This window comes from Cornus florida, unplaced genomic scaffold (assembly GCF_030987335.1).
Source record: "Cornus florida cultivar Cherokee Brave unplaced genomic scaffold, ASM3098733v1 CherokeeBrave_3.0.0_Hap2_Chr04, whole genome shotgun sequence".
Taxonomy (NCBI): Eukaryota; Viridiplantae; Streptophyta; class Magnoliopsida; order Cornales; family Cornaceae; genus Cornus; species Cornus florida.
This window is the reverse complement of record NW_026775574.1, coordinates 46,279,805-46,303,844: the sequence shown is the minus strand read 5'-3', so window position 1 is coordinate 46,303,844 and position 24,040 is coordinate 46,279,805. Positions and strand designations below refer to the sequence as shown.

At 34.0% G+C, this 24,040-nt stretch overlaps 2 long non-coding RNA genes across 2 annotated transcripts; both read left to right on the top strand.

Annotated features, from left to right (window-relative positions):
* The first annotated feature begins 1,105 nt into the window (after positions 1–1,105).
* LOC132303216 (uncharacterized) lies at positions 1,106–4,936 on the top strand. The gene is made up of 2 exons (XR_009481134.1): positions 1,106–1,243; positions 4,470–4,936. It is a non-coding gene; the product is annotated as an uncharacterized LOC132303216 (long non-coding RNA).
* Positions 4,937–5,605: 669 nt separating this feature from the next.
* LOC132303215 (uncharacterized) lies at positions 5,606–23,623 on the top strand. Its single transcript, XR_009481133.1, has 2 exons — positions 5,606–5,912; positions 23,146–23,623. It is a non-coding gene; the product is annotated as an uncharacterized LOC132303215 (long non-coding RNA).
* The last annotated feature ends 417 nt before the right edge of the window (positions 23,624–24,040 follow it).

Here is a 24,040-nt window from a genome sequence, read left to right as displayed (position 1 = left end):
CAGAGAGTGGCTTGTGCAAAGGTCTCATCCACAATCGCTGCATTCTGAAATTGGGTTATTTGAGGGACTGCTCTTCCTCTAGATCGATTCTTCAAGGTTGGAATCTCTTGCCGTCTTACTGCAGGCCTCCTCCTTAGCCGCCGGACTAGTTCGTGTCGGCCTCGCCGTTGCTGTTCATCCACCGGAATGTTTAGTGACTCCATTTTCAACTTCAGTTAGTGGAAGTTACTTTGTTTTTGGTTTGGCCCCTATTTTGGGCTTGTTTGCTGCCTAGGCGCTTCTGTATTTTCTACTTTGGGCCAAAGGCCCTCCTCTTGTAATTTTTACCCATTTATGAAAATTGCTTTAATTTTCGAAAAAAAAAAAAAAAAAAACAATATGATATATGTTATAGAACCTTTTAATTTAGTAGTCATTAAGTAAAAAAAGAAAATGATACGAATAAATGATTAGAAATACAAGGCGCGCCTTTTTTGAGCCTACTAAAAAGTGTGAGCCTGAGGGCTTTATGTGAGCCTGATTGAAGGGGCCTGACCTATAATAGGTTGAGGCACTCTAGCTAAGCCTTGACGAGTCTGGGGCTTTTTTTGAGTCTAAGCGCGCCTTTAACAACTATGATTTAGGGAGATCCTCTTTTCCTTTTTGTATCAATTGAACATCATCATTATCATAATCATCAATGTATACAAGTTAAATTGCATGTTGTTGTCAAGTTATTTAGATCTTAGTGGAAGTTTTGGCTTATATTGTTGATATTGGTACCTAAGCAACAAAAGACCAAATATTGTTAATGAATTTTTCTGTTGCATGTTGATACAACTGCAAGTCTGCAACCAAATTTAGGCCCTGCTTGGAATGGTTCTCCCAAAACAGTTTTCTGCTTTGGGAGTTACAAAGAATAGTTCTTTAATTTTTTTATCTACTTGGAACCTGTTTTATGAAAACTGTTTTCATAAAACTGAGTTCAATGAGTATCAGTTTTGTGAAAACAACAAAATATTGTTTTGGGAGTTTCTGAAAACACGGAGAAGCAATGTGGAGAACACTGTGCACTTAAAAAAAAATGGGATGCGGCTCTCGGACATAACAGACCTACGGCTTCTCTGCTTTTCTCTCCTCTCTACGGCTTCTCCGCTTCTCTCTCCTCTCTACGGCTTCTCTCTCCTCTCCACCGCTTCTCTTTGCAATATCGCTGCGCGCACTTCTCTCCTCTAGATCCAACTCTTGCTCAGATTTTGTTGAGGTAAACACAAATCACACTCCTTTTTCTCTAGCAAGTTTTCGTGGTTATGGATTTTGTTTTCTTTGTGAATCTGGTTATAGATTTGGTTGGTTGGATGAGTTGGTATCAAGATTTGATTATGTATTTTGTTGGTTGTTTGAGTTTTGCTGTGGATTTGATTTTCAGTTTAGGGATTTGGGGTTTTCAGTTTAGGGATTTGATATGTGTATGTATAAATTAGTCTATATATATATATATATGGTCCATCTCTGCAGTAGCAGAATGAAATTATGTAGTGGCCATATTTAACTGTGACTTGTGTTTGATTCTTACTGATTTTTTTTTTTTTTTGTATAGCATATTTTACTGGGTTTGAATTGAACTATATATATATATATATATATATATATATAATATCCCACTTTTAAGTGGCCATTGCCTATTGCAGTGGTTAAAGGCTTGGTTGTCAAGTGCGAGGATGTGGGTGTGTATCCTGAGAGTAGACAATTTGTGAAAAAAAATGCCAAAGGATAGGTTTGTAGTTAGTTTTCCCCTACCAGCACCCTTGAACCGTCGATTAACAGGGACCACACTTGATAATGACCTCTCTCTCTCTCTACATTTGATATCCCACTTTGTGGTATCATAGTGGTGAAAACTAGGAAAAAAAAAGTATATATAATTATATATCGTAGCGGTGAAAACTAGGAAAAAAAAACGTATACATAATTATATATCATAGTGGTGAAGCCTTAAACTGGTACCACATAGGTGTAGAACAACTTGTGAAAGATAAAAGAGATGGTAAAGATAAAAGAGTTTGATTAAAAGGAATTTAATCAAGTAAGAGGGAAAAGGCAAAGAAATAGATGGTGAAGGATTAAAGAGTTTGATTAAAAAAAGGGTTTAATAAAGTAAGAGGAAAAGAAAGCAAAGAAATAGATGGTGAAAGATAAAACAGAGGAAAAAAAAAAAAAAAAAAACAATGAGGGGTTCTATATAAACTTACGTAGTGTCTTTACTTTCAGCACCAAAAGAATGAAAATCTTAAAAGATGTGAAGGATTGAAATTTGAAGGTTATAGAAGGAAGAAAAGAAAAGATTAAAAAACAGAGAAGGTTACACAATCACACCCAAGTTCTTTGGCAGTCATTGAGAAGATGCATCAATAATTGAATACTGGCTCAAGGGGCTTTTCCATTCGAAGATACAAAACTGACATATTGCTGCTTAGAAGATTTTTGTTTAGAGACCAACTAATGTTGGAATTGTATGAAGGTTAAGACTTGAGACTATTTAGAAGCCGCAAACTAGTAGACCTATTAGTACAATTGATTGGAGACATTTACAACCCTGTTCAACAAACAAAACCAATAGCAGTTCAATTATCATTTCATTATCTATCCTTGCACTTTCAATTGCTTTAATTTCCTACACTTTACATTTCAGCACTTGTGCTTTCAATTTTTTTAGTAATGAAGTTATCTTTCCAGTCCTTTACTTTCAGTCCAGCACTTACAATTCATACTCACTTTCAGTTAGTTTTCTAGTCCTTTCAATCCAGAAGTCCTTTGTTCTAAAGTCAAAAAGAACCTTAAGGAAAGTCATTCCCGATCCTCACACAATCCCCTGATCATTCAAACCTTCCAACAATCAGAATTAAGTTTTGGTAGTTCTTTTCTTTCCCTTTTTTTCCTTTTCTTCTCATTTAAAGAATACTAGAACAGCTCCATCCTCTTTAAGCTTTTAATTCCTTCAGCCACAACTTTTAATTACTTAAATATTTTTTTTTTTTGAAATCTTTGTTAAGCCTCTGAATCTAACCAGAAGATATATATGCGTGTGTGTGTGTGTGTGTTATAAACTGATCTAGTAACGCTTCTAAATACAACAATGGATTTTCATTTAGACAGGCCACGTTGATTCATCAATTGCACCCATAACACTCATGATCCATTGCAAAGCCATGATGATGATCTCAAATAGTTTTTTGTTTTGGGAGCTACAAAAAACTGTTCTTCAATTTTTTAGTTTAATTATAGCACATCAACTTTGTTTTGTCTAGGTTCTTAGAAAATCAAGATGGACACAGATTGGAGTGACACATCATCTTCATCGTCTAGTGATTCAGATGAAGATTTTGATACCATCGTATATATATTTATATAATTATATAATTCAGATACACAAACCTTCCATGGATGACTGTCCTGTTCTTTGTCTTTTAATATAAATTTACTGGTTTTAAAAATAAAGAAGCTAATTTTGATGATGGCATTCACTTTGAGTAAGCTCTACTGAAGTGAGAATTTTGCATATATCCATTGACACTTGAAAGAACCAAAAAGAGAATTTATAGGAACTCTCTGATGTAGCAAAGCTTTAGTTTTGGAGACCTAGCTGGTTTGTGTATCATTTTGAGTTTAGTAGCTAGTTTCCTCTCCAAAATCATGTTTGGATGGAGCATACATTGGGTAATGCACTTAAATAGTAGCAGCCAATTTCTTTGAAAAAGCTAGTGATTGTTTGGAGCAGATTCACTGCCACCATTTCTTCATTTCGTAACCATGCTTTAGAGCAGTGTGTGCCCAGGATTATTGAAAACTTCTATTTAGTGGTTAGACTTGGTGCAATGGTAAGATTGCTTCATTACAAAATGTCTACCTTTTATTTTTGGCTGAACCAAAATAAATGTTTCAATTGGAAAGTAAAAGTACTAAATTTTTTTTTTTTTTTCTGTCTTAGTGGTAATGGTGGGTTGGGTGATTGTTTTCTCTTAGACATGGGTTCACTTTTCTGTCTTAGTGGTATGTTGCTTTTCAAGCTCTGCAGCTTCTTGCAATTGTCACACACACTAGAATATCAATAACCATCTTCAATTGTCACACACACACACTAGAATATCACCTCTGTAGCTTCTTGCAATTGTCACACACACTATGTAGCTTCTTGCAATTGTCACACACACACACACTATATATATACACACGCACACAGTTGAAACACCTTTTTGCAATTGTCACCTTCTTCTTAAACATCCAATTTCAGTTCAAATTCCATTGACATGCCCTACACTTGAATAATATCAATAATTTATCTTCCTAGTTGCTAAAAAAAATAATGGTTGTCCCAAGATGCAAGTACTATCATATTAAAGCTTGTTTGATTCTTATTTTCTTTTTTTTCAAAAAAAACTATTCTTCAATTTTTTAGTTTAATTATAGCACATCAACTTTGTTTTGTCTAGGTTCTTGGAAAATCAAGATGGACATAGATTGGAGTGACACGTCGTCTTCATATTCTAGTGATTCAAATGAAGATTTTGATGACCTTGTAGATTGTATGTATTTGAATTTGATGCAGAAGTATGAAGATTCCTTTAAATCCAAAGTACCAAAAAGAACTTCGGGGTTAACAGATCATGAGTATGTTCAGGAATTGTTGAATGACCATGCCGCTTGTTTGATGGTGTAGCACAAATGGGAGCCCTTAGAACTCATCTGACAAATCAAATGTGGGCATCATTCAGAGGCAATGCTAGATGAAGTTATTTTTATAATTCTCCAATGTTTTGCTTTGATTACCTATTTGTGTAATTCTCTAATATTTTGTTTCGGTTATGTATGACTAAAATTAATGTTTGTACAGCTAAAAGTGTATATGACATTTGAAGTAATTAATGTAACTCTTTTATTGTATTTCAATTTAGTCAAATTTTAATTAAATTTGATATAATGTATTTGTGCAACTTTTATTAAGTATACTTGCTAAAATGAATTCACTTCCAACACTTATATATATATATATATATATATACACACACACACACATTAATAATTAATATCTTCATTTAAAGAAATAAAAAAGTGATATACAATATTTTTATTTATTTTTTTAGTTCAGAAAATTATTTTCAAAAACTCATACAACCAAGTAGTTTTATGAGTTTTTGTTTTTCGGAAACTATTTTGTAAATTCTCTTAACTAAACAGGCTTGAAATCTGAAAAAATTAAAAACTGTTCTCTGAAAATTGTTCTTGAGAACAGTTTTCATAAATCCATTCCAAGCATGGCCTTAGAATTTAAGGATTGCAATAATTTGTCTATCAACTTGTTTTGAATAATGAAAACAGTTTAATTGTACCAACAGGCCAGTGGCCTAGTGGTACTAAGTCCCTATTTTTCAAAGAGAGGTCAACGATTTTAGTTTTAGTGGAAGTATGTGTGTGAGTATCAATTAGGAAAAAAAAAAATACATGAGTCTTGGGCAAAATAAAACAGTTTTATTTATTTATTTTAAATTCTCCTTTCTAAAGGTTATAGAAAGAAGGTTTTGAAGCAAAGATAACGTACAAGTTATAACAAGAAAATACACTTAAAACATATATATATATATTCAATGGGCCACAAGGCATCATATTGGACTGGTTTCTTCCTTTGTCTAAAGCCTATTGGGCTTAATTGAAACACTGATACCAATTGCCAGATGGATCGACATATAAACTAGGTTTTGTTCGATTTATGCGGCTCTCATTATAAACTAGGGTTTGCTTTGTTCTCTGCTGCCGCTCTCTCTTTTTCATTATATTTTCAAGGGGTTTAATGCTCAGATTGATGCTATTTGGTTTTTAGGAGAGGAAACAAGGACTTTGAAGAAGAAATCAATGGAAGATTTGATGCAAATCACGCGGTATTGAATCTCATCATTTGTTCTTAATTACATATTTTTGTTGATATATTTTGGAAATGTTTCAGAGTTTTAACAATCTGAAATTGTACAAATCTGATGGGTTTGAGTATGAATATGAATGTCGGAATGGAGGGTCTTGGGAATTTTTATACCATGAGGTGTTTTTTGGAACCGCTCAGTACAAGGGTATGAAACTTCCATCTTCGCCCTTATAGACTCAATGATCTGGTTCGAGATTGCCTTCTCACACCACTTCTCACACTTAGATAAGAAGATTAGTCCGGCACCGTTCTGAACGACAACTAACAGAGTCAGCCAAAGATATCTTATTGTCTTCTCACACTTAGATAATTAGTCCGGCACCGTTCTGAACGACTTTGAGACTGAACTAACAGAGTCAGCTAAAGAAATCTTCCTTCACCCCGAAGATGAGATTGTCTTCCCACACCTAGATAAGAAGATTAGTCCGGTTTGAGACTGAACTAACAGAGTCATCCAAAGATGGAGATATGATGAATTGGTGGCTTAAATTTAAGAATGAATTGGTGGCTTAAATTTAAGAATGAGTTGATGTTAGCTTATTATTGGTTGTGATTTGCAGCACAAAATAGATTATCTGCACATCAATGAAATGACTATGTATCATGATCTCTTTAGAGACTTTGAGGAAGTAGAGAGTCTGTACCATGATAATCAACCTAACCAACCGAACTTCCCTTGAATTGTTATCAATTTCTCCAACTCTTCTAATTTCTCAGGCCCAATTATTGCAAGGTTCTTGAATATTAATTAATCAGTGTAATTTTTTATTTTATTTTATTTGAAACCATCCCATAGTCCAGATTTGAAAAAAAAAAAAAATAAAGAAAAAAGAAAAAAGAAAAAAAGATTTCCAAGAATTACAGCCAAAAGTATAAATATTATAATTTTATTATTATTTTTTTTTTTCGTTTTTGACTCCTTGGTCCGAACTACTTTTTTGGAGTATTTTCAAATTTATGACCATATTTTTTGCCAAATTAATGAAAATATCAAATTTTCTTTCCAAATAATTCCTACTTTTCTCCACGAATGGCTGAATGATTATACCCTTTTCCCATTCAAATCTGGGTGCGAATCACCTGCACTGGGGTTCCTATGCGGTTTCTGCTGTAACTTTTAAGTGGTCTATATTTAGCCACATCATTCTTCACTTAATGGACACTAAGGTCGTGTTTGGCCAATTACACCACTATTTATAAGTAACATTTCACCACCATTTATAAGTAACATCACTGTGTAAACTAAGTAATGTCACAAATAAACATAATTCAATTCAATATATCATTTATGTATTCACTCAACTAAGAAAATTCAAATAAAATTAAGAAATCAATCAGGTTAGAATAATTTTTAGCATTTCCACAAATAAATTAATCAAATTAAGCATATATTTTAACAAATTATGAAATTACTGTAGTGCTTGTATTTTCAAAAAAATATAAGTAAATGCACAAAATATGGAGCAAGTAAATGCCGTGAAGCAGAGGTTGCTCCATCCACTAATATGGCATCTGCTGGTTTGCCTAAAAGTGAGAGTGCACACGTTATGGCATCTACTACCTTGCCTGAAAGTGAGGGTGCACGGACTTCGGCATCTGCTTCTATTCCTGAAGGCAGGAGCAGGCATGGCCGTAGCATTACTTCTTCCGGTGAGAGCCAAAGGATTTTATTAGCCACTCAGCATCTGCTGCTTCATTGTAACACTACCGCAGAAAGGAGCAATGTGGACGTGCAAGATGGGACAGATCCTAATAAAGCTTGACTTCTTCATTGTCATGTAAATTTTTTTTTTTTTTTTTTTTAATTCATAAATCTCGAGTTGCAGCAAAATTGCCCCATATGGGTATTCTTGTGTATTGTAAAAGGAAAAAATGTAGTTGCTCTGTTAGGTGGAATAGCTTCTTTGAAATCAGAGAGCCCGCAGTTTGTATAGTTTGTGTTGATATAGCTGAAAATTTGGAATCATTTCAGTTTTCATATTTACATGTTACAAGAGCATTTATAGCATTGTATACTTGACTAGGGTTATGGTGGTGAAATCTAAAAATATATATACATCTAAATATATAACACCCAATTCAGCAAATTCAAGTTTTGGCCTAAATTTTAGACACCCAATTGAAAATTTTAGGCCAGTGTTAAAATTGCATAATTAGATCGATTTTTTCAATTGGGTGTCTAAAATTTAGGCCAAAACTTGAATTTGCTGAATTAGGTGTTACATATTCAGATGTATATATATTTTTACATTTCACCACCATTTATAAGTAACATCACAGAAGTCTAAAAGTAATATCACATAGTCTAAATACATAAATGATATGTTGAATTGAGTTATGTTTATATGTGACATTACTTAATTTGCACTGTGATGTTACTTATAAATGCTGGTGAAATGTATTCCTTTATTGAATTATTGTAGTTAATGCCTCTAAAAAAAATTGTATTTTTTGAAAATGCAAGCACTACAAGTAATTTCATAATTTGTTGAATATATGCTTAATTTGATTAATTTATTTGTGGAAATGCTAAAATTATTCTAATCCTGGTTGATTTCTTAATTTTATTTGAATTTTCTTAGTTGAGTGCTCAAAATAATGTCTAGTGTTAAAATTGCACAATTATATCGATTTTTTCAATTAGGTGTCTAAAATTTAGTCCAAAACTTGAATTTGCTGAATTGGGTGTTAAATATTTAGATGTATATATATTTTTACATTTCACCATCATTTATAAGTAATATCAAAGAAGTCCAAAAGTAATATCACATAGTCTAAATACATAAATGATATGTTAAATTGAGTTATATTTATATATGACATTACTTAGTTTGCACTGTGATGTTATTTATAAATAGTGGTGAAATGTTACTTATAAATAGTGATGTAATTGGCCAAACATGGCCTTAGCGTCCGTTAGCTGAAGAATGATGTGGCCAAATATGGACCACTCAAAAATTACAGCAGGAAACCGCATAAGAACCTCACTGCAGGTGATTCGCGCCCTTCAAATCTGTCATTAGTTCGTGTAGGCCGAAAAATTGATGCGCATGCAGCATATTATAATATTAGTTCATGATGTTCCTTTTCCGGATACGTATAAAGCATTAAAAATAAATGAAATATATAAAAAGGTGAATTGCAAAAAATCCTCCTCGACTTTCACCCGTTTGCAAAAAACCCCTTTATGAATATCTTTAGGCCTTGTTTGGTATGTGTAATGTTTTGTGGTGTAATGTTTCAGCCCACTACAGTACCACTATTGAGGCCCAAAATATGTTTGGTACGGCATGTGTTGGTTTCAACAGTGTTGGAACAATTTCTAAAAATGGGCCAAAAGTTGGAACAAGAATATAGTGTTCTGGCTTGTTCCAAAAATTTGATCGGCTCAGTTATCACTGTAGCAGGTGCAACAAATGCCAAACTTGTTCTGATTTGAGAACATGAATAATTACAAATTGTAACAATGTTCTAGGGTTAGGGTTTATATCGCGCAACTGAGGCGATTCGGCGACTCCAGTATGCACAACGTCTTCTACAAATCGACGACCCTATTTCATGGTGGGCTCCTCTAGTTCTTCTTATTTCATGTGTAACATACTTTATCCTTTTTTTCTCTCTAAAATTTCGACGATGTCTGAAGATTGGGCTTGAAATCGACGATTGTGTATGAAGATCTAAAGAGTTCTCTCTTCATCGCGTCTCTCTACACTCTCGAATTCTCTTCTCTCTTTCTCTGGCCTATTTACGCCAACGAGAAACGCCAGCAGCCCTCTGCAACTTCCAGCGAGCTCTAGCCTTTTTCTCCGGCGACGGTTTGCGAAGAAAATTTCCAGAATCTTCCCAAGCTCTCTCTATTTCCTCATCTCTCTCATCTCTCTCATCTCGGGTATATTGAGTTTTCTTATAATTTTGTTTTTAATTTTTTTGAGAGAATTTTGATTCGGGCACAACCAGTATAAAAAGAGTCCAAAAAAATATGTTTGTTATCTATCATCCATTTTGTTTTTATATATAGTATAAATGCAATAGTTAGAATTTTTGGAATACAAATGGGTATAACTTTAGAATGTTTTCCATCCAAAGAAAAGTTTCTATAATTATAGGTAATCTCATAAAAATATAAGCTAATATTATAGTAAAAAAAAAAAAATGGGCTGAAGGAATTCTAATTCCTAATTTTATATTTTATTGACTCCAATTCCCTCCAACCTAAATAATAACATTTTTTTTAGGAATAACGCAATTCAAATCACGAATCACACACACAGTCTACTCTACTCTCAATCTCTCATTAACCATGATCCAATTGTTAGGATATGTGTGCCCTAGCAAAGCAAATTCTAATTTTGGATTGTAAAAGTCATGGTTTCTTGTCTGGATATTATTATTAAAGCATTATACAATTGGTGAATGGAATGCATTATTTTTCGATTCTTTATGGAATTGATGGTGTCCGCTTGATTACAAAATATATTTATATATGTATGTAATGGCAATTAATACTATGATATAAATTAGTAATCATAAATGGTTTAAAGTCGGTAATTATGGATGGACATTTAATTAGTTAAGACTTAAACCGAGTCCACGATAGATTGAAATATATTGTGAGAGCTATCGTATGCAATTGCTCTCTATCACAGTCATGGCTTTTGACTCTCAAGCATGAGAGAAGTATAGACTCTTTTATTAATTAATAATTACTTTGATTTGTTCGGCGGATACCTCGGGATCCTTAGATCGACACTTTGGGTAGTTATGTAATTAATAATTAGAGGTCTATATTCTCAATATTTGCATCAGTGCTATTTGTATTTATTTTGTTTTGATTATGGTTGATCACAAATTAAATTCGAAGGCCTTCGTATGTTTTAGACAAATGTTTTATATATATATTTATTTAATAAATTATAATTATTTTTTGTCAAATAAATATTTTATTGTGATCGAGCCGGAAATAATCAAAGGTAACAAAATAATTATATTAATTATGTTGTCGGATTGATGGCTTTAATTATCCGATAAATAATTAAGGGGTCAAATTGCAACATTGACTTAGAGGTTATTTACTATTTAATTGGAGTGCAATTAATTTCTTTTAGTGGAATAGAAATTAATTTATGAATTAATTGAATTGGGTCCATGGTTTAATGGACCGGACCAATTATTAATTTATAAGAGCCAAGAAAATAGTAAGCCCAAAAGGATTCTCACCAATAGCCCAAGTTGATATTGGAGTCATGTTAGGATTGAGAAAGTTGAATTAGAGATGGAGAATGATTTATTGTTTCCTTATTCTTATTTTTATTTTGCCTATATATACATGAGTTCATGTATATTTTAAGGGTGACTTGGAGAATAAGAAAAAGGAATACACTTTCTCTCTCTAGATTTTAGGGTTTTGTTTCTCTTCTAAAGGAGGCTACCACCAGCCTAGATTCCAAGGTCATTCATCAAGGCATATTGGTGATACCTAAAGGGAAAATAATAATCAAAAAGAAGGAGAAATGATCTTGCTAAAGGGATCTACAATAAGTGAGAACATTCACTTTAGAGGAAAGTTCAAAAGGTTTACTCAGACCTTTGATGTAAGTATTCAATCTGTTTATTGAATTATGCATCATCTTTTATTTATCTTTGTATAAAACTTGTCTCCATGTAATGAATCAAGATCTATGATTGCAAAACCCTAAAAAAGTTTTAAAAACTTGCACGTTTCCCAATAGTGGTATCAGAGCACATGGTTTGATTCATTACTAGAGAACATGTGTTTATAAAAATCATATTCATGGATCCAAATTATATATACATATACAAAATCATTGATATATGTTGATGTATGATTTATTATGTTGGTATATATTAATACATGATGATGTATGTATAATTGTGAATGGATGATAATATGTGTTTGGGCCATGGATGAAGCTTATAGGTATATAGAATGTAATTTTATTTTTGGATGAATGTAATTAAGGCTTTGTTTTAGCCGTTTGAAAATTCAATGATGTAATTTAATTTTTTCCATTGTATTTCAAATTGTAAGTATTTATTAAAGCCATGTAATATTCATCAAAGGATGCTATGAAGCTTCAAGAGGGTCCGAAAGGGTTAAATTATGCTTCAGTAATTTTCTGGAATTTTTCCTGAATTTTTTGAGGCTTAATTTAATTTTCTGGGATTTTTCCGGATTTTTTTTGAAATTTTTCGGCGTTTTTCCGGTGGCCGGAGCTTCGCCGGCGGCGAGAAGAGGCGTCGGAGGTGGCCCGGATCAGGTGTGGCAGCGGCTAGGTGAGCCTGGCGCGTGTGGAACACGCGCCAGGAGTGGGCTGGTCAATGACAAGCTGGCGCGTGGATCTCACGCGCCAGCCAAGGAGTTGGTACTCTCCACGCGCGGGAAGGCGCGTCCCACGCGCCCCAGGAGCGTGGGAGCGTGTGAGGGTGCATTCCACGCGCCCCAAGCGCGTGGGGGCGCGTGGGAGCGCGTACAGCTTGCCCTAGGCACGTGCCAGCGCGTGTGGGGTCCTCCGGGCTCGTTCCAAGCGGTGTTTTGCTTCTCCTGACGCGTACAAGCTTCCTATGAGTGTTTACAGATAGTTGAAGGACGCCCGTACAACAAGAATAGTTTTTAAATGTTAAAAGCTGAATCCATTGGCCATTTATATTGCTTCTGTCTATTATTTGATGCATGGAATAATTTAATGCTTATTATAATTGTTCATGCATTGGATCCATGATTTTTAATTAAATGGCTTGATTTATATTAATTAAATTATGAAGATAAATTGGATTAGATTGCTAATTAATTTGAGAGCATTTATTGGGAAACAGAAAAATTATTTTTGTAAATTATTTTTTGCCTCAAATTAAAGATTAGTGAATCATTTAAAATTCATATATTTTCTAAATTTAATTGGATTAAAATTAAGGCGTTTTGCATGCATTAAATCATGAATTGAAAACCCTAGTTTAATATTATTAAAAATTGAGTGGGAGCGGAGATTTTTTATACATTACCCCATGGCCTTCGTAATTATAACCATTATGATTAGATCTTTAAAAATAAGGCTCCACGCATGATTTAAAGAGTCTAGATTACAAGAATGGTTGTCTCACGAAAATATATTTATTAAATAACCATTATAGTTAGATCTTTAAAAATAAGGCCCTACGCATGATTTAAAGAGTTTAAGCTATTAATGGCAATATATTTAATATTTGTTTTCCGTTGGAGCATTAATTATGTTATACACTCAATCTAAAATCAATAGTATTAGCTCCCCAACGGAGTGGTCTATACTAGGTGATTTTAGAAAGGCTAAATCTAATCGGGAATTATTTCATATTTAGATAAGGCATTGTCTAAAGAGATATGGAAATAATGAGTTATTCTCGTCAATAAGCAATAATGAATTCCGCCAACCGGATAAGTTATTGGCATATTGATTGTCCGATTTTTCATGCAATGTGGTTAAGGGACCCACAATTAATTAATTATTTTATACTTGCATGATTATTATTATTCACTTTATTTATTGTATGAATGCTTTTATTTTCAGATTTATCATGACTAGTCCATTCAGTCCACTTGCAAACATACTAAAAGAAAATCGATTAACTGGACCTAATTATATCGATTGGAAAAGGCAACTAGATATTGTACTCACATATGAGGGGTTGAATTATGTGCTTACTACTCCTAGACCTTCTCCACCTTTGCCTGAGGATCCTCCTGAGGAGCATGAAGTATTTAAGAAATGGAATAAAGCAGATGAGATGACTAGGTGCTACATTCTTGCTTCACTCTCGAATGTACTCCAAAGTCAACATCTTCAATATCTCACTTCTGCAGACATCATGCTTAACCTTAAGGAAATGTTTGGGCAAATTGGTAAGAGCGCACGCCAAAATGCTATGACAAATTTGATGACCATTAAGAAGGTCCAAGGTACTTCAGTTCGGGAACATGCTTTAAAAATGATTGGTTTTTTAAATGAACTGGAGATCCTTGGATGCAACTTGGATGGTGAACTTCAGGTTGACATGATTATCGCTTCATTGCCAGACTCATTTAACTCTTTTAGGGTTAATTATTATATGAATAAGCTTGAGTACACACTCGCTGAACTATTGAATGAGTTGGTAACCTTTGAAGGGATAAACAAAAGCAAGGGTGTATCTATCAACTACACTCAGTCTGCTGGACCATCCACTTCTAGGCCCAAGAGGAGGGGCAAGAAAAAGAAGAAGGATGGTGCCAAAACCGTGGTTGTGCCAAACAAAGTAATCCAAAAGGATAAGGGAAAGAAGAAAGTGCGGGTTGAAGGCGAAGGAAACTGCTTCCATTGTGGTCAACCGGGTCACTAGAAACCTAACTGCCCAATACTTCGCACACAAGGCAAAGGAAAAGGTATATTCATTGTTGAGGCATGTAATGTGGTTGAATCTATAGATTCCTGGTGCATAGATTCTAGAGCCACTAATCATGTTTGCAATTCATTGCAGGGATTCCAGGAGTCCAGAAGCCTCAATGAAGGAGAGATATACTTGCATATGGGATCTAATGCCAAGGTGGAAGCTAAAGCAGTGGGAGTGGTTCATATGCAGTTTGACAGTGGGAGGAGTCTTATTTTAGAAGATTGTCTTTATGCGCCAAATGTTAGGCACAATTTAATTTCAGTTTTTTCGTTGGTTTGCAAAAATTATATTTTTACTTTTGGAAAAAATGTTTTAATTAAATTAAATGGTTGTGTTATAACTTCTGGTGCATTGAAAGATAATCTATATGTTTTAACTCCTAGCTCATATCAAATGCAAAATTATGAATTAAATGCAACTTCATCTAGATTGAATGTTAAAAGAAAAGCAGTTTCTCTAAACTCATTGTATCATTGGCATCTACGATTGGGTCACATCAATCAAAATAGGATTCAAAGGTTGGTTAAAGAAGGTTTATTACCTTGTGAGGCAGAGGAGCCTATGCCAACTTGTGAATCCTGTATTGAAGGAAAGATGACTCGAAGGGCTTACTCAGCCAAAGGAGATAGAGCCAAAGAACAATTAGAGTTGGTGCACACAGACGTTTGTGGTCCCATGAACACCCAAGTGAGAGGAGGGTTTGAGTACTTCATCACTTTCATTGATGATTATTCACGTTTTGGATATATTTACCTAATGCGACACAAGTTAGAAGCTTATGGAAAATTCCGTGAGTTTCAGGCGGAAGTGGAGCGTAAATTAGGTAAACTTATCAAAACACTTCGATCTGATCGAGGAGGTGAATACCTCTTGGGGGAGTTCAAGGATCATATGGTCAATGAGGGTATTGTGCGCCAGTTATCCGCACCTGACTGCCCTTAACAGAATGGAGTGGCAGAAAGGAGAAACAGAACTTTACTTAACATGGTTAGATCTATGATGAGTTTTGCTACATTACCTCTATCATTTTGGGGATTAGCCTTAGAATCAGCGATGTATATTTTGAACTGTGTTCCATCCAAGTCTGTTTCAGGAACGCCATATGAGCTGTGGTTTGGACGTAAACCTAGTTTAAATCACATGCATATATGGGGGTGTCCAGCACACGTGCGAAAGAAACAGGCAGACAAGTTGGAAGCAAGATCAGATGCATGCTTATTTGTTGGCTATCCTAAGGGCACTAGAGGTGGATTATTTTATGATCCAAGGGACAATAAGGTTATTGTCAGCACTCATGCTGTTTACCTGGAGGAGGATTATATTATGAATCACAAACCTAGTAGCCAGATAGTGTTAGAGGAGATGGTTGGCACGTCAGATATACCCCCAGTGGACACACCTAATATAAATACTGAGAATGATGAGACACAAGAAGTCCCTGTTGAATTACCATCATCTAGTACATCGATTCCTGCACCGGTCCTTCGGCGTAGTGGGAGGACTATCATCCAACCCGAAAAACTCACTCTTTTGGGTGAGGTCTATGAGGCCGTCCCCGATAAGCATGAGTCGGACACAGTAAGCTATGCGGAAGCGTTGACTGATATAGATGCGAATCGTTGGAAAGATGCCATGAAATCAGAGTTGGAATCGATGTATTCTAACAAAGTCTGGGATGTTGTAGAACTTCCTAGTGGGGTTCAGCCCATTGGTTGTAAGTGGATCTACAAACGAAAGAGAGGAATGGATGGGAATGTTGAGACATTCAAAGCTAGACTGGTTGCCAAAGGCTTCACTTAACGTGAAGGTATTGATTATGAGGATACATTCTCACCAGTTGCAATGCTTAAATCTATTCGCATTCTTTTGGCCATTAGTGCTTATTATGACAATGAGATATGGCAGATGGATGTTAAGACGGCATTTTTAAATGGCCATCTTGAACAAGACATCTACATGAGGCAACCAGATGGTTTCGTGGTTAAAGGTCGTGAGGACTGTGTATGTAAGTTGAATAGGTCTATTTATGGACTTAAGCAAGCTTCACGTACATGGAACATTTGTTTTGATCAGGCAGTCAAATTATTTGGCTTTGAACAAAACGTGTTTGAACCTTGCGTTTACAAGAAAAAATAGGGTAATGTCATCATGATTCTCGTTTTATATGTTGATGACATCTTGCTCATTGGTAATGATGTAGAAGCATTGTCATCAGTTAAAAGGTGGTTGTTCAATAAATTTGAGATGAAAGATCTTGGAGAAGCAAGCTATATTCTTGGGATCAAGCTTATGCGAGATCGGGTTAAAAAGAAAATAGGCTTGTCTCAAGAGTCTTACATTGACAAAGTTCTGATCAGGTTTGGAATGGAAAACTCTAAGAAAGGGTTTTTGCCATTTAGACATGGGTTGGCTCTTTCTAATGACCAGTCTCCCAAGACTGATAAGGAAATTGAGCAAATGAGGCGGGTACCATACGCTTCGGCAGTTGGTAGTCTCATGTATGCCATGGTCTGTACCAGACCGGACATCTGCTACTCTGTAGGGATTGTTAGTAGATATCAGTCCAATCCTGGACTTGATCATTGGTCAGCTGTGAAGAATATCTTAAAATACCTTAGAAGAACTAAGAATCTAATGCTCATTTATGGAGGTGATGATCTGGTTCCAGTCGGATATACGGATTCTGATTTTCAATCAGATCCTGATGCCAGGAGATCTACATCTGGATATGTGTTCAAGTTCAATGGAGGGGCAGTTAGTTGGAAGAGTGTCAAGCAGGGTTGTACTGCTGACTCAACCATGGAAGCAGAATACATTGCAGCCTCTGAGGCAGCAAAAGAAGCTGTTTGGTTGAGAAACTTTCTAATTGAACTGGAGGTTGTGGAGCACATAGATCGGCCTATAACGCTTCATTGCGATAATAGTGCAGCTATAGCCCAAACCAAGGACCCAAAATTTCATAAAGGAACAAGACACATTCAGAGGAAACATCATGTGGTTCGTGATATAGTAAAGCGAGGAGATATACTTATGGCCAAGACTGCATCGGAACATAACCTTGCTGATCCATTCACAAAGGCTTTACCGATCAAGATGTTTGATCGTTATATGGAGAACATGGGAGTTAGATGTGATTTGAATTGGCTATAAGTGCAAGTGGGAGCTGTTAGGATATGTGTGCCCTAGCATAGCAAATTCTAATTTTGGATTGTAAAAGTCATGGTTTCTTGTCTGGATATTATTATTAAAGCATTATACAATTGGTGAATGGAATGTATTATTTTTCGATTCTTTATGGAATTGATGGTGTCCGCTTGATTACAAAATATATTTATATATGTATGTAATGGCAATTAATACTATGATATAAATTAGTAATCATAAATGGTTTAAAGTCGGTAATTATGGATGGACATTTAATTAGTTAAGACTTAAACCGAGTCCACGATAGATTGAAATATATTGCGAGAGCTGTTGTATGCAATTGCTCTCTATCACAGTCATGGCTTTTGACTCTCAAGCATGAGAGAAGTATAGACTCTTTTATTAATTAATAATTACTTTGATTTGTTCGGCGGATACCTCGGGATCCTTAGATCGACACTTCGGGTAGTTATGTAATTAATAATTAGAGGTCTATATTCTCAATATTTGCATCAGTGCTATTTGTATTTATTATGTTTTGATTATGGTTGATCACAAATTAAATTCGAAGGCCTTCGTATGTTTTAGACAAATGTTTTATATATATATATTTATTTAATAAATAATTATTATTTTTTGTCAAATAAATATTTTATTGTGATTGAGCCGGAAATAATCAAAGGTAACAAAATAATTATATTAATTATGTTGTCGGATTGATGGCTTTAATTATCCGATAAATAATTAAGGGGTCAAAGTGCAACATTGACTTAGAGGTTATTTACTATTTAATTGGAGTACAATTAATTTCTTTTAGTGGAGTAGAAATTAATTTATGAATTAATTGAATTGGGTCCATGGTCTAATGGACCGGACCAATTATTAATTTATAAGAGCCAAGAAAATAGTAAGCCCAAAAGGATTCTCACCAATAGCCCAAGTTGATATTGGAGTCATGTTAGGATTGAGAAAGTTGAATTAGAGATGGAGAATGATTTATTGTTTCCTTATTCTTATTTTTGTTTTGCCTATATATACATGAGTTCATGTATATTTTAGGGGTGACTTGGAGAACAAGAAAAAGGAATACACTTTATCTCTCTAGATTTTAGGGTTTTGTTTCTCTTCTAAAGGAGGCTACCACCAACCTAGATTCCAAGGTCATTCATCAAGGCATATTGGTGATTCCTAAAGGGAAGATAATAATCAAAAAGAAGGAGAAATGATCTTGCTAAAGGGATCTACAATAAGTGAGAACATTCACTTTAGAGGAAAGTTCAAAAGGTTTACTCAGCCCTTTGATGTAAGTATTCAATCTGTTTATTGAATTATGCATCATCTTTTATTTATCTTTGTATAAAACTTGTCTCCATGTAATGAATCAAGATCTATGATTGCAAATCCCTCAAAAAGTTTTAAAAACTTGCACGTTTCCCAACACCAATGTCAATTTCACACACTATGAACGCAACTGAAGATAGAGAGAGAGTAGAGAAAGTGTGAAATGTTATATTTGGTGGATTTCCATTTATCTATTCTGAGAGTGTCTTTGTTTTGTGCTTTAATTAAAACAAGTTAGTGCTACGTCTTTAATTGATGGGATTGGGGTTATGTAACTGTCAAAATTTTGTAGACCAATTAGAAAGAAGGGGGTGACTTTACTTATGTCCACCACATTTTCAATGCCTAAAACAAAAGTAGAGATGAATGTCATGACTTTGCCTTGATCTTTGAAATTCTCTTTACTTTTGTGCAGGTTAAATGACCAATTAACAAGTTTTTATTATATACAGTATATTACAACAATTGTAACCCACTTTATTTTTATTCTCTCTCTTCTATCCCAAAAGGTTAGTATTATGATTTAATTTCTTTCCTATCTTTGATTACTTCAAAGGGCAGAAACTATTCTCTCTTTTCCCTTTTATATATGTATATATATATATATATATATATGTATATGTATATATCTTTTTCTCATAACTAACACTAGGTCTGCCTCCAACTTTAGAATAAAAAATAAAAAAATTAAAGAATAAGAAGTACCCCCAAAAAGTCATGGATTACATACATGAACTACGAGACAAGCATATATATGCAAGTGTAGTCATTATTTAGACCACCAAAATAAGCTTAGATCTTTTTTAGTTTATCAAAATTAAAATCAGAACAAGTACACATGTATATAATCAATATATGTAATGTTCTACACCTAAAGAACTCAGAATTAATTTCTCTCTTCCTGATGCGAGTCATTTTAAGAATCTCACTCAACATGCATAATTTATCTCTGATAATAAGGTGCTTTAATTAAGTGCTTTTAATTTTTAATATGCCAAATATTTTCTGTAAGAGGAAAATTGTATAGTTCATTATGGCTATGAATCATTTATCATTTTAGCTTTAGATACACTTCAGCATAAACTGATATAATATTGGAATGTTATTGTGCTATTGGATGCCATATATATATATATATTTGTGTCTATTCTTCTATGAATGGATGGCTGTTATATATAATATATGCATGTTGAGATGGAAATTAAAAACATGAACTGTGATGTGAATTATGCTTCAAAATTAAGATATGATGTTGAAATTTTACCAAACTCTTTTCATTACATATATGTTTTTGAAAGTTTCGAATTTTGAGATGAGTTTGTGAATTTGATTAACGAGACCACACTTGTGTACTGCTAGAATGATGAAACATGAGTTTGTGAATTTGATTAATGAGACCACAGTTGTTAATGACCCTTTTAACCCATTTTTATTAAAACTATGTAATTAGATGGATATCAATGGTGACAATGTGGTGGGAGAAGAAATAGAGGACCTTACAGACAATACCGATGATGCAAAACTAGTATGTGATGATTCTCAGCTCGAAACTTTCATCATCTATATGGAGGAAGAAGTGAGGGTTAGTAATCGGACTACCGGAACTTTTAGTACAATTGGTTGAAAGAATACAGTAGAGGCATAAGGGTCCGCACAGGGAAGAAGTATGCACTGAAACAACTTAGGAGCAAATTTAACCACGTGAGGGTAGAGTACAAAGACTTTATGAGTTTGTTAGCAGAAGCAGTCGTGAGATACAACGCTAAGATGGGCATGGTTATAGTTGAAAATGAAAGATGGGCTGGGTTGATGAAGGTTGGTTATTCAAATAAATATATGTTGATTTTACAAATGTAGACTTAACTTAATATTAATAGTACTTTAATAATTTGTAGGTGAATAGAAATGCTGGTAAGTTTCGAAAGAAGGGATGCAAGCATTTTGACAAGCTCACCACTATATTTGGAGGCACACACGCTACAGGTGCACATGTATATACTTCGACTAATCCAACCATTATCAACCAAGCCCCCTCACACCATGCAGCCATACATAGCTCATTTGAAATTGATGATTTAGCTGAGTTAGACGGTCATGAGATCAGCTCCTCTCCTGAACCTCGTGGTAAGAAACCAAAGAGAGTTTTGCCTCCACAATGAGCGATGTCATGGATAAAATGAAAGACAATGCTAACATGAAATGTGATCGAATTAAAAAGGCCATAAAAGAAGTTTCATCATCTAATATAAAAACATTCCATGACGAATGTCAGGTTGAAGTAAATTCTTTGGACAAGACAAAAGGTGATTTTAAGTTATGTTGTAGTATTTTGAATCAGTTGGAGGGTGCATGTTAATATGAAACAATATGCTAAGGTCACTCAGATGTTACGTAGTGATGAAATTTGGAGGGATTTATTTCTAAATGACCTTCTTGATGATAAGAGGGTTGGTTGGATCATAAATCTTTGATTTGGTGTGTTGCTTTTATTATGACTTTGGAAGATTGTACTATTAACTATATTTTATTTGGTGTGTTGCTTTTATTTCTTACTTGGTTTTGCTATGACTTTGGATGATTGTAATATTAAGTATACTAGTATTTGGCTTGGGATGATTGTAATGATAATTTCAGTATTTGGCTTGGGATGATTTTACTTGTTGTTTCGCTTTTATTTCTTATTTAGTATTTGGCTTTGGATGATTGTAATTTATGTCGTTTCTTACATTTTGTATTATACAGATGGATATTAGGACAATTATTGAGTTGTATGTTAATGATGACGACGCGAATGAATGTGTCATCATAATGACATGTATGTTGGATTACTATATGAAACATTACCATAAACAACCTTATAGGGATTCAATATTAAGAGGGGAAGCATATATATTGGAGATCTTGAACGGGCATGGAAATAGATGTTTTGAAAACTTTAGGATGTCCACCCCTGTTTTTTTTTAAGTTGTGTGGGGAGCTTAGGTCATTAGGATTGAAAGACTCTAAGGGTGTAAGTGTTATTGAACAAGTTGGCATATTCTTGCTTACTTTAGCTTACAATGAAAGGAATCGTGTGGTAGCAGAAAGATTTCAACACTCTACCTATATAATTTCAAAACACTTCCATTTGGTTTTACAAAAAGTGTGTGATTTAGGGAAAAAAAATTATTGTCCCCCCAGATTTAACTCGAGTTCTTAACCATATAAGAAAGTCAAAAAAGTTCTACCCTTTATTTTAGGAATTGAGGGGCAATTGATGGAACTCATATCCATGCGAATGTGCCTGTGGACCAGCAAATACCATTTCGTGGTAGGAAGGGTGATACCACACAAAATGTAATGGCTATTTGTGATTTTGATATGATTTTCACGTACGTTGTAGCATGATGGGAGGGGTCTACTAATGATTCTAAGATATTGAACAAGACCATTAATAATAAGGATATGTATTTCCCACAGCCTTTAGACGGTAAATGTCACACTACCTACAATTTTTTAATTTATTTTAAATATAATAGTACAATTATTTATAGTTTGTAAAATGGCAGAAAAATATTATTTGGTGGACTCTGGGTATACCAATTAACTGGGCTTCTTGGCTCCCTATAGGGGTCAACGGTACCACTTCCAACAATACCGTAGGGTTTCTAGGCAACCCCGAGGTAGAGAAGAAACATACAATCACAGGCACTCGTCTTTGCAAAATATCATTGAGCATTGTTTTGGGATGCTTAAGATGAGATTCCCCATCTTGAAGTAAATGCCCCCATATAAGTTTGAAACTCAGGTTGCTATTGTTTTAGCCTGCTGCACATTTCACAACTTTATAAGAAAGGAGGTGCAAGTAGATGCAATATTTGATGATGAAACTGTAGAGGCGCTGATAGATGAAATATTTGAAGATGGAAATGATGATGTTCAGGTTAATGTGCCGCAGTCTTGGTCGCGACCAATGGATATTTTATGTGATCATATTGCTAATACTATATGGAATACAATTTAACACCCTTGAAATTGCATTTAGATGTTTATCATGTTTGGATAACTATAATAACTACTTTAATTTAACTCTTTGTTAGGATTTGGATAACTGTAATAACTACTTTATTTTAACTCTCTTTTACAATTTCGATAAATATAATAACTTGTGTCAAATATATTTTAACTCTTTTTTAGGATTTGGATAACTGTAATAACTACTTTATTTTAACTCTCTTTTACGATTTGGATAAATGTAATAACTTATGCGAAGTATACATTACACATTTTACTACTTGTTTATGCAGTATGTATGAGATACAGGGTAACGAGCCACCTTGTGCATGTGGAAGGGGTCGAATGAATCTTTATACGGCTGGAACTTCAAAGAATTATGGACGTTCATTCTATAGATGTCTAGCTTAGGGGGTATACAATCCTTTGCATTAATAATTTTTTATGCGTACATGTTATTGTTACAAGGCCATTATAATAATATGCAAGTCTTTGATGTTTTAGTCACATGCTCGTTCATTTATATGGTTGGATGACATGTACCAACGTCTGCAAGTGGGTGGTCATGTGGAGCAAGAGTTGGAGGATGTAGTTGCTGTTATATAAGCTCAACAAAATAGGCAAAACTACATTATCTATAGTGGTTGTTATTGTCTTACTATAACTATATTATTTATGTTATTGTTCATGTTGTTGTTGTTGGTTATTGTGATTGTTGATAAATGATATAATATATTAGTTCAATTTTACTTCATGAACTTTTATTGTGCCTATTGACAAGTGGGTAATATTTATGAAACTCATGTCTGTAATAACTTCAAACTCATGTAATGTGTAATATGTTGAAAGTTTATTTCAGTTCAATATTGAAACATTGTCTTCTACAATTGTCAAAACAATATGAAGCATTCATAGGTTTTACAATTTATAATATATTTTATTGGTTTTTATATATTAGTTAAAAAACATTGTAAACTAAAACCTAATAAACTAAAATAAACTAAAAAAAAAATATTAAAGTTATATCAATTGTATAATAAAATTGTACAATAATAAAATTTTACTTTATATATATATATATATATATATATATATATATATATCTATTTTTTTTTTCCTAGTTGGTACCTACACACACTTATCTCTTTTGAGACTTGAACCCCTGACCTTCCTTTGGAAAGTAAGAGA